We start from the raw sequence: 11,946 nt of genomic DNA on the forward strand, positions 1-11,946 counted from the left end.
AGGCCAAAGGGCCCAGGCAAGAGGAAGGGCTATGTTTCCAAAAGGGAGCCTACAGGGCCACAAGGCCAGGTGGAGTCTCCTGGCCTGGGTGAGCATCCTGGGAAAGGGATCAGGAAAAGGGGCCCAACATGGACAGGTGCTACAGGAGGGCTGAAGAAGGCACAGCGTGAAGGGTCCTAGGACTTTTGTTGGTGGAGTGGGGGCCAGGACCCCAGAAAGCTAGAGACCTAGAAGAGGGCCCAGGCCATGGGACAGCAGGAAATGGGGGGCCCTGGCAGTAGGGCGGCACTAGGGTTCTGCAGTGCAGGGAAGCCAAGGGAGCAGGGAAGCTGCGCAAGTGAGAGGCCTGCATTCAAACCCAGTGCAGCATGGAGAAGGAAGGAACACCAGAAGCTCAAGCAAGGAGACAGGCCAGGAAATGGAGAGCCAAAGGACAGGGCTGGGGCAGGGGGCTCAGGACAGTGGGCAGGGCTGCGGAGGAGAGGGAGCTGATGCAGCAGGGGAGAGGCAGGCTCCAGTGCCAGTGCCACTGCCAGGTGTCAGGGTTCAAGTGCAGGACCTAGGGCCCAGGGAGAGCAAGGGGACCAGGTGAGGGCCTGGGCTCTGTTTCCTGTAAGTCACCCTGGCCCAGATGAAATTCAAGGGCCAGGGACTGGGCCAAGGTGGCCTGGCAAAGGACAAGGGCCAGGAGGACATAGCATCAGGTTGCGTTGGGTGTGGAGAAGGGCAAGAGCCAGGAATCAAGACAGGGGCCCAGGCAAGGGATGGACCTGAACAACAGTGGATTATGGACCCAAGAAGGAGGAGACCCATGCTCCAGGGGAAAGCAAGACAGGAAGGAGAGGAAGGGGTGGCGCTAGGATAGGAGACAGAGGGGGCGCAGAGGGCAAGGAGGGGAGTGTGCAAGGGGACGCAATCAACTGGTCCCCAGGTCAGACCAACACCAAGAGATGCCATGCGAAGCCATGCAACAGAAGGAATGTGGTCAGGTCTCAGGTGAGTGGCCAGGCCCAGGGACAGGAGCACGAACATTCAGGGTTAGGGAGGGCTGGGTTGGGGTAGGGGCAGCATGCAAGGCTAGAGGGTAGGGGATGGAAGGCGGGTATCACATAGGGCCAAGTCAGCCTAGGCCCAAGTCCACTGTCAGGTGTCAGGGTTCCAGTGACCCAGTGGCCCAGGAGTGGGGCAGGGCTCTGTTTCCCACAGGGAGCCTTCAGGGTGCAGAAGCCAGCCAATTCCAGTCCTCTGCCCCAGGTGAGTAGATCCTCAGAGAGAGACTGGACCAAGGAGTGCCAAAGGAGGGCATTATGAATGGATGTTTTTCTTCTGGAATTGGGAGGTGGTCAGGAGGAGTCAGAACTCATTAGAAAGCCCAGGATAGGGAGAAGCAGGGGAAGGGGAGGTTTCGTAAAATGCCAGGATACTATAGGACAAGGGGTATTGAGGGAGGCACAGCAGGAACTCAAAAATGGAGCCTGAAATCAAGGGACAGTGACAGGGTTCTTGAGAAGGATGACAGGATGCTTCCGCAAGGAACCAGGCCCAGGAATGGAGAGCCAAGTGCCTTGGCCCTGGCCAGGGTTGCATGAAAATGGACAGGGCTGAGAAAGGGAGGGAGAGGAGAAAAGTGATCAGGTGGCACAGGTATTGGAGGTCTCAAGGCCCAAGTCCACAGCTGGGTGTCAGAGTTGGGGAGCAGGGCCATGGAAGAGGAAGGCCAAAGGGCCCAGACAAGCGGCAGGGCTACATTTTCCCAAAGGGAAATGCAGTAGTTCCCTGTCCCTGGTGATAATCCTGGAAAAAGGATCAGGAAAAGGGGCATGGCAGGGACAGGGAAGACAGGATGGCCAAAGAAAGGCACAGCGTGAAGGGCTGGAGGATTGGTGTTGGTGGGGAGGGGACCAGGACCCCAGAAAGAAGCCCAGGCTAGGGACCTAGAGAAGGGCCCAGGCCAGGGGAGAGCAGGAAAGGGTGGACCCATGTAGGAGGGCGGTACTAGGGTTCTGCAGTGCAGGGAAGCCAAGGGGAACCGGGAAGCAGCCCAAGCAAGGGGCCTGCAGTTCATGCCCAGGGACACACAGAGCAAGATGGTCAAGCAAGGAGCCAGGCCAGGGACTGGAGAAGGGCCAAGGCTGGAGCAGGGGGCTCAGGACAGTGGACAGGGCTAGGGAGAAAAGGCTGGTGATCCAGTAGTAGGGAGCTGGGCTCAAGTGCCAGCACCACTGCCAGGTATCATGGTTCTGGGTACAGGACCAAGGGCCCAGGGAGAGCAAGAGGCCCACGTGAACCAGCCCTTTGAGATCTTAGGAGGAAACTCACCAGGGTTGCATGAGGGAAAGGGCTTTGTTTCCCACAAGATGCCTCGGTGCAGATGAGAATCAAGGGCATGGGGCCAGGCCAAGGGGTCCTGGCAAGCAACAAGTTCCAGGAGCACGGCGACAGGAAGGCATGGCACAGAGTTGCGGTGGGTATGGAGAACGACAAGAACCAGGACCCAAACAAGGAATCCAGGCAAGGGACCAACCAGCCCAAAAGAGGATCAGGAATCCAAGGAGCAGGAGGCCCACTCTCCAGGGGAAAACGCTAGGGAAAGGAGAGGAAGGAGCAGTGCTAGGATAAAGAGATAGAAGGTGGCACCAAGGGCAAGGAGGGGAGCTCACTAGGGAGCCCAAGCAAGGAGCCCCCAGGTCAGACTGGACAACAAGAGACCCCACGGGAAGCCATGCGACACAAGGTACGTGTTCAGGGGTTCAGGAGAGTGGCCAGGCCTGGGAATTGGAGCGCAAACTGTTGTGGTTAGGAGGGCTGGGTTGGGGTAGGGGCAGCATGCAAGGCTAGAGGGCAGGTGATTGAAGGGAGGGGATCAGGAAGCACAAGGTCAGCACTAGGCCTTCAGTGGGCAGAGACCAGCCAATTCCACTCCACTGTCCTAGACGTGTAGATCCTCAGAGAGGGACCTGGACCAAAGGAGTGCCAAAGGAGGGCACTGTGAGGGGATACCTTGTGTCCGGAATTGGGTGGGTCAGTGGGAGCCAGGGCCCTTCTTGTAGCCCCGACTAGGGATAAGCAGTAGGAAGGGAGAGTCCGGGCAATGCCTGGATACCACAGTACTGTTGTAGGGTCAAATGAGGCAAGGCACCGAACATTGCAGGAAATAGATTTATTTGGCTGCAGCCAGGCTCAGAGGGCACAGCTTTTGCTGTAATCAATCAATCCCCAGGCAGTTTCTGAATTGTAAGGGTAGGGGCTCAGAATTTCACAGTCTGCAGAAGTTCACACAAAAGCAGCTTTTTCTTTCACTGTTTTGGGCAAATTAACTCTTCAAGGACAACACCTGAGAAGGGGAGAGCTTCTTTTCCCCATTTTTTCTCTCCCTGCCAGTCATTACCATGGAACCCAGTTGGTAACATATCTTAAAAATGTAGACATCTCTGTGAAGCCCATCACAAGGCCAGTGGCCTTGTTGCACATTGATACAAACTACTATACAGGATATGTTTGTTAAAAACTAGTAAGGGGGTGCCCAGCAGCTGGAATGCTGGTATCTTCTCGGCCAGTGGCCAAGTAAAACAGGGCGACAGGAAAATAGGAAGTTTATCTACATTGGATTCTTTTGCAGAGACTCTTTTGCTGACAGTCCTAAAAACAGCCATGTGAAGATTTCTGGAGAAGCCCAGGTAAGACGTTTTTGTGGAGAAAGGGGGTGACACTTCAATGCAAAGAGAACAGAGGGGAGGCACAGGAGGGGGACTGATAAAGGGGCTTGAAGTCAAGGGAAAGTAACAGAGTCCTGGAGAAGGGTGGTCTCAAGCAAGGAGCCAGGCCCAGGAATGGAGAGCCAAGTTTGTTGTTCAATATAGAGTTCCCATGAAAAGATACAGGGATAGGGAGGGGAGGGCGGGAAGAAAGGGCAGTAGGTGGTGCAGGGAGAGGTGGGCTCAAGACCCAGGTCCACTGATGGGTGTCAGGGTTGTGGAGCAGGGCCCGAGCTGAGGGAGGCCAAAGGGTCCAGTAAAAGGGAAGGGCTACATTTTCCTAAAGAGAACCCACAGGGCCAAAGGCAGGTCCAGTCCCCTGACCCTGGTGAGCATCCTGGTAAAGGGAACAGGAAAACAGGTGCGGGGGGGGGGGGCACTGACAACAGGAGGTCCCAAGGAGGGCATAGCAGGAAGTTCTGGAGGACTCCTGGTGGTGGGGTGGGGGCCAGGACCCCAGCAAGGATACCAGTCTAGGGACCTAGAGGAGGGCCCCATTCTGAAAGAGCAGGGAAGGGCGCGGCTGGGCAGGCAGGCAGCACTAGGGTTCTGCCATGCAGGGAAGCCAAGGGGAGCAGGGAAGCAGCCTAAATGAGGGGCCTAGGGAAGCACAGAGCAAGAAGGGCCACCAGAGGCTCAAGTGAGGCGACAGGCCAGGAAATGGAGAGACAAGGGCCAGGTCTGGGGCAGGGGGATTAGGACAGTGGATATGGCAGAGGAGGGAAGGCAAGGGACATAGCAGTGGGGAGGTAGGCTCCAGGTCCAGAGCCATTGCCAGGTCTCAGTTTTCCAGGAGCAGGACCAAGGACCCAGGGAAAGCAAGAGGCCCAGGCTAGGGACAGGGCTCTCTTTCCCATGGGGTGCCCTGTCCATATGAGAATCAAGGGCCAGGGACCAGGCCAAGGGTGTCTGGCAAGGATGGGGGACAGGAGGAGTATGACAGGAGGGCACGGTGGGGGGTCGTGGTGGGTGCTGAGAGAGGCAAGAATCAGGACCCAAGTCAGGTTTCAAGGCAAGGGGCAGATCTCCCAACAGAGCATTAGAAACCCAAGAAGCAGGAGGCCAGCACTCCAGGGGAAAGCACAAGTGGAAGGAGAGGAAGGTTTGGCACTAGGATGTAGAGACAGAGGGCAGTGCAAAGGGCACACAGTGGAATGCACTAAGGGGACCAAGCAAGGGACCCCAGGTCATACCCAATGCGAAGTGACACCTAGCAATACCTAGCATCAGGTGGAACATCGTCTGTGCCTCAGGCAAGCAGCCAGGCCCGGAAACTAGAGCACAAAACATCAGGGTTAGGGAGGGCTGGGTTGGTGTAAGGCCTGCATGCAAGGCTAGATGGTAGGGGAGGAAAGGAAGATGATGGCACAGGGCAAGGTCAGTTAAGGCCCAAGACCACTGCCAGGTGTCAAGGTTTGGAAGGTGAAGGGGGAAAAGGCAAGGGGCAGGGCTGGGTTTCCCATAGGGAGCCTTCAGGGCCCAGAGGCTAGCCAATCCCACTCCTCTGCCCCCAGTAGAACCTCACAGAGAGACCAGGACCAAAGGCGGGCCAAAGGAGGGCACTGTGAGGGGATACCTTGAGCCCAGAATTGGGGGCGGGGTCGCTAGAGAGCCAGGCCCCCTTTTAGGAGCCCAGGCTAGGGAGAAACAGGGGGAGGGGAGGGTCCAGGCAGTGCCAGGATACCACAGTACACGGGGAACAGTGGGGAGACACAGGAGGGGGTGTAAAAATGGGTCTAAAATGACGGGACAGGGACAGGATCTTCTAGAAAGACAGCCAGGGATTCAAGCAAGGGATGAGGCCAAGGAATGGAGAGCCAAGTGGCAGGACCTAGGCCAGTGTCTCATGAAAATGGACACAGCTGGGGTAGGGAGTGAGAATAGAAATGGAGCAGGTGGCACAGTGAGAGGAGGGCTCAAAGACCAAGTCAAAGACCCCCCAAAACTGAGGGTCTGGGGGAGTTCATATACTACCACCACCAGGGTCAAGGTGTGTTAGAGTCTGTAAACAAGTTAGGATGGCACCTGGCATTTTGCCAGGGGGAGTGGTTTGTGAGGTGTTGCCAGCGAGCCATTAAGTGTGGAGATTTCTTATTGGTTGACTGCTGTATCTAGTTTATGTTAATTAAGATAAGCTGTATGGAATGTATATATACCCCTCCTGTCCTACAATAAACGGCTCCCACTCCTGCTATATCAATCTACACAAGTTGCTCGTCAACCCCCCGGTTATTGGTTATTTTGCTTCAGCCAGACTGCCTCAGAGGTGACTCGCCCCTCCAGGCAGCAGACCCCTATCTCCTGGGTGTCCAGCGGAGCTTGTATGCTGCCTTAGCCAGGGTGGATTGGACTAATACGTACAGGCAGAGGCATTAGGCAGAAGGAGCTCATATCCCGCCCAGCCAGTATAAAGGGGACTCGCCTCAATAGGCGGGAGACCCCTCCCATCTGGTTGTCAGGAGGGCTTATATACCCAGAAAGGCCCCAAGGGGGGCCAGGCTGGAGCCTATTACTGTGGCTGCATCAGAAGAGAGCCCACCCCGGCAGCTGTGCTGACAGCAGGGCCGGTGCGGAGGGCCGACTCTCAGAAGTTGGTTTCCAAAAAGCAGTGGTCTCGGCAGGAAAAGAGCCTTGTCTTTGTGCCTGATACCTTCTGCTAGGAAGGCTGAGTGCCACGTGGCTGCTCTCCCAGTTGCCTGCCTCCCCTGTGTGGCTCAGTCTGGAGTCAACTTGGGCATCTATACCAGTGAACTCACAAACCACACCTCATGTCTTGGGGGCCACAGGACATGGTGCAGTGGTAGCCTAGCTCAGTCATGATGTGAGGGACATGGTCATCATGTGTGGTAGGTAGCACAGGGAACTTGTCATTATGGCACAGAGAGGTTGGTGGCATGGCCCAGTCTCAGGGAGGCCTAGTCAAGAGCATGGCACAGTTGATGATATGCACTATCTGTGGCATGGCTTGACTGGTGATGTGGCCCAGTCATGGCAGTGAGCCTGACCAGTGAGCACTGAGGGCCCCCACCCCAACCAGACCCAGGTCTTCCTGAATTCCTGGGCTATGAAACACAGTTTACATAGCACAGTGCCTGCCTGTGACAGCAGGTGAAACATGTGGGGAACCTGCATTGCCAACCCCACTTTCCCAGGGAAGATGCATAAGAAGGAAGCAGGGGTGTCAGTAGTTTAAATAGAACATCAGGCCAAAATGCCTCTCATGCATGGCCAGCCTTGGGAAGGTTACCAAGGGCTTGGGGGGCTCCTGGGCTTCTGACTTTCTGGACCCCCATCCTGGCGCTGCCATCTCTCTGGCAACCAACAAATGTCCCCAAACCCAGCAAGGCAGAGTTCAGAAGAGGAGATGCCTGGACAGGCACCCAGGACCTAGGGACATGTTTAATGACTGTTATACTTAACTGGTTTACTGGGACTCTGGATTTAGAGCAATTGTTGTGCTCTAGGCAAAAGAGGACCCCTGTGGCTGGGGGCCCAGCATAGCATGGCAGGCCCAAGGGTCACAGTCCTGGGTGGTTGAAGCTGGACCATGACTCTCTCCCTCCTCCCTCTGTACTCCAACCCTAGCACTTAGCCAGCCTCCTGTCTCCAGAATCCTGCTCTTAGCTAGCTGCCAAGGAAGGTGTTAATTTCCTTCCATTCCTAGTGTTTTAAACTCTAGGCTTTCTCCAGTATTTTCAACATGAATGGGTGATGGACATTTTGTATAGTTTTCTTGCATCACTTGGGATAATCACACGATTCTTATACTTAATAATCACATAATTCATGTGGTGAATGGCATTTATTGATTTGCATAAGTTGAACCACTCTTACAACACTAGGAATGGAAGGAAATTATTACAATACTGTAAAGGCTATATATGACAAATTCAAGGCCTACATCATACTTAGGGATAAAAACTGAAGACATTTCCTCTAAAATCGATAACAAGACAGGGTATCCACTTTCATCACTACTATACACCATAGTCCTTGAAACTATCACCAGAACAATCCAGCAAAAGAAGGAAATTAAAAGGATACAAATAGGAAAACAAGTCATCTCTGTTTGCTGTTGACAAGATCCTATATTTAGAAGTCCCAAAAAACTCCACCAGAAAACTTCTAAAGTAGATAAACAAATTCAACAAAGTAGCAGGATAAAAGGTCAACTTACATAAATTAATTGGTTTCCTCTTCTCCAGTAATGCATCTGCAGAGAGAGAAATCAGGAAAAGTATCTCATTCACAATAGCCTCACAAATACTTGAGAATAGAAACTGGGGTTAGTAGCTCAGTGGTGGGGCACTAACCTAGCATGCATGAGGCACCGGGTTCGATCCTCAGCACCAAATACAAATACATAAAATGTATTCATTTACAACAAAAACTATTTTCAAAATACTTGGGAATAAATCTTATCCCAGCTAGCCAACCAACTTATACTGCCAATTTACATATATCTCCAATGCCCAGGTACAGGCAGTGTCAGAGAATAGATAATTTGGTAAGACATTGACATCAAACTTCATATACTACAAAGATAACACTCAATATTAGCTTGACAATTTGCAAGAATTTTTTGTCTTACATTCATGCAAATTTGTTAATTATATCATGAAAATATACATTAAAGCACTTTATTGTTAATCCATATACTTGAAAGCAACTACAATCACTCCTTGAAGGCCATACAAGCTCAGTAGCTGAAAACCAGTCAGACCCCAGTGTGTTTGGAACCCTGAGATTGGTGGGGGCGGGGTGGGCAGCCTGTTCAGGGCATGTCTGCACCGAGCGCCATCTGGAGGAAACCAGCAGCCACAGCGCTTTCAGTAGCTAGGAGCAGCAAGGCTGAGATGCCTAGGGCCAAGCAGGCAATCCAGCAACACTGTTGCCTCCCACTGACCCTTTCTCAGCTGCACAAGGGCTGCAGGGGAGGCTTGGGCAACCTCCGTGAGAGTAAGAAAAATACAAGTGCCGTTCTCTGCCAGATTTTTGAGCTAATCATTAAAGAAATTTTGAGTTTTTCTAAGACAGATGGGATCCTACTAAAGTACTTATTCTGATACCTGTTGCTGAACTAGGAAATCTGGACTGGGAATTAGCTGTGCTAGGTGATCCTTGTCAAGGATAGGAATTAAGTGGTTTTTGTTTGTTTTTGTTGTTGTTTTAGGCTCTTTTATCTCAACCTTGTTCTGAACAGATGTTCTAAAATTAATAAACATACACTTTATTCCTGGATCTACCTGTTTAGCAATAATGGGAGATCAGAAGATCAGATGCCACCCATTTTTTCCCTGATATTGACCCCCACAGTCTTCCTCCTGGTTCTAAATTTTGTTTGACAGCAGAAGATTTTCAGGAGATTTATTCATAATGCAGTAGGTGGCACTATATTGCCCCCTGTTTCTGCATAGGCACAGCTCACAATGTAATTGACTATATTGATACAATATGAAACACATTCAAGCCAGGTGAATTTTGATACATCTTGGTTCTCTGCTGTACCACTTTGAAAATTTGGCAAAGAATTTTCCATAGAATTGAGCTATGAGGATATAAACAATGTTGTTCTGCAAAATAGATTCCAGGTACAGGTGGACAAAGAATCCGTATTGTCAACATAGACGGTGAAGGATTTCTCTATGATGAAATACTATTATGAATTTGTCTTATTTGTAGTTCATAAGCCACAATAATGGTTTTAGGTTATATCACTCAGAAAAGTTTAATAAGAACAAATGCTGAGATAAACAACTCAAAATCAACTATCAGTGATTACAAGACATCAAATCAGTGGTGCCTTGTTATTCCTAATGTAAAGGTTAAATTTAAGTTTTTCTCTCCTGTTATGTTTAAGTTTTGCTTTTCTGTAAGTTTAAGTTCTGTTTTCCTGGAACCTGAAACTTATGTTAAAAACAGTTACTTATGTCAAAATGTACCCTGACCCAACACCCCCTGACAAAACGCATGATTATTCTGTAATGGTTATTTTGTAACAATCCCACTCTTGCACCCTAACTGCCATATGAGCTTCCCTTTTTAAACAGTGTATAAAAACTCTGCTTAAGCTGTACTCGGGGCTCCAGTTTCTCTCAGGAGAGCTCTGGGCCCCAGCATGCTGGTCACCCCCCCCCAATAAAACCTTTGCTTTTGCATGAGACAAGTCTCTTGGTGGTCTCTTCCTCCGACATTTGCCGGACCCTAACATTTTGGGGCTCGTCCGGGATCCGGCAGCAGCGAACGAAAGACCCCAATGGACATCTCTCGGGGTAAATAAGGCACCTCCTTTTTGTTTTGATTTTGTTTTCTTCATGGCAATCGCTCAGGACTTTCAGTTTTATGGCTTGGCAAGGTGGCTGTCGGCGGAGAGCATAAGTTCTCCCCGGCGGTGGTGGACAGACGTGTCCAGAAGCCACAGGCCACGTCCCCAAGGGACGCCTTGGTGGACTCGGGAAATCAAGGGACGGAAGTGCCCCCAATGCGAGAGAAGGAAGAGCCCTCAGCTCAGGTGTATTTTGCCACTGATTCAGACTCAGTGACTCTGTTGCCAGCCCGTCAGGTTCTGCCAGCTACTCAGTTTTGGTTTCTGTTTCAAACTTGTGCTGGACGTCTATTGTTTGTCTTTATTGTCTGTGTCATTACTTTTACTGTTTGCATATCTCTCATTATGGGGCACGGTACCTCAACTCTCCTATCTTTGACCCTTGATCATTGGACTAAAGTCTGCTCAAGGGCCCAGAATCTTTCTTTTTCAGTGAAACGCCAGACCTGGCAGACTCTCTGTACATCAGAATGGCCCACTCTTGGAGTCGGATGGCCTCCAGAAGGATCCTTCCACCTCCCTCTAAACCAAAAAGTCAAAGATATTGTCTTCGAGCCGGGGCCACATAGTCATCCAGATCAACAGCCATATATTCTTACTTGGCAGGACCTCTGTGAATCTCCCCCTTCATGGGTGAAATCTTTTCTTGTACCTGCCTCCACCTCTACCCCCACCATTCTCTCCCTCAAACCCTTTGCTCCTTCCCGTCCTCCTCCTCTTCTTCCTCCATCCTCCCTGAATCCCAAGATATAAACCTTACTAGATTCCCCTCCTCCACCCCCATATCCCATGCCCCTCAACCCTCAACGTCCTATAGACAATTCCCCTGAAACAGATCCAATCCCTTCGGTGGAAGAAACTGCTCCAGATGACTCCCTTGCAATAAACCCAACTCCTCCTCTATCGGAGGAAATTGGGCCAGCAGGGGGAACCCGCCGATGGTGAATAATTAAGAATCCTGATGCTCCCGTGATGCTCCCCCTCCGCCCTTATGGGCCAATGATTGATGATGGGCAAGGGGGAGAAATACAAGCTTACCAATATTGGCCCTTCTCCTCTTCTGATCTATATAACTGGAAAAAAATAATCCCCCTTTTCTGAAGATCCCACCCGACTCACAGGTTTAATAGAGTCACTGATGTTTTCACACCAGCCTACTTGGGATGATTGCCAACAGCTTCTAGGGACCCTCTTCACAACTGAGGAACGAGAAAGGATCCTCATGGAAGCCAGGAAAAATATTCTTGGACCAGATGGATGACCAACCCAACTTCCCAATCAAATTGAAGCTGCCTTTCCCCTGAACAGACCCAACTGGGATCCCAACACTCTGGAAGGTAGGGAGCATCTGTCCACTTATCGCCGGGCTCTAATAGCTGGTCTCCGAGCGGCCGCCAGACCGTCAACTAATTTGGACAAGGTAAGAGAGATTATCCAAGGGCCTAATGAGTCTCCCTCAATGTTTCTAAAGAGAATTATGGAAGCATAGAGGAGATATACTCCTTTTGATCCTCAGGCAGAGGACCAAAAAGTATCTGTTGCAATAGCCTTCATCGGGCAGGCTGCCCTAGATATTAAAAAAAAGAAAGCTACAACGTTTAGATGGACGACAAGATATGACTTTAAGAGATTTAGTCAGAGAGGCTGAGAAAGTATATTATAAAAGGGAGACAGAGGATGAAAAGGAACAAAGAAGGGAGAAAGAAAGGAAAAAAAAGGAAGATGAGAGGAATAAAAGACAGACTAAGATGTTGACAAAGGTCCTGGTCACAGCAGCAGATAGACTAGAAGTTAAAGATAAGGAGACAAAAAAGGGTACCTAGGCCCACGCCATTTCTTTTTCAGTGTTCTATAGTTTTTGTTGTA

The 11,946-nt window shown here is 50.9% G+C and overlaps 1 pseudogene; it reads left to right on the forward strand.

Moving 5' to 3' along the window:
- The first annotated feature begins 2,386 nt into the window (after positions 1–2,386).
- On the forward strand, positions 2,387–9,454 carry LOC144253775 (carnosine N-methyltransferase-like; annotated as a pseudogene).
- Positions 9,455–11,946: the final 2,492 nt, after the last annotated feature.

Source organism: Urocitellus parryii, chromosome 3, assembly GCF_045843805.1.
Source record: "Urocitellus parryii isolate mUroPar1 chromosome 3, mUroPar1.hap1, whole genome shotgun sequence".
Classification (NCBI taxonomy): Eukaryota; Metazoa; Chordata; class Mammalia; order Rodentia; family Sciuridae; genus Urocitellus; species Urocitellus parryii.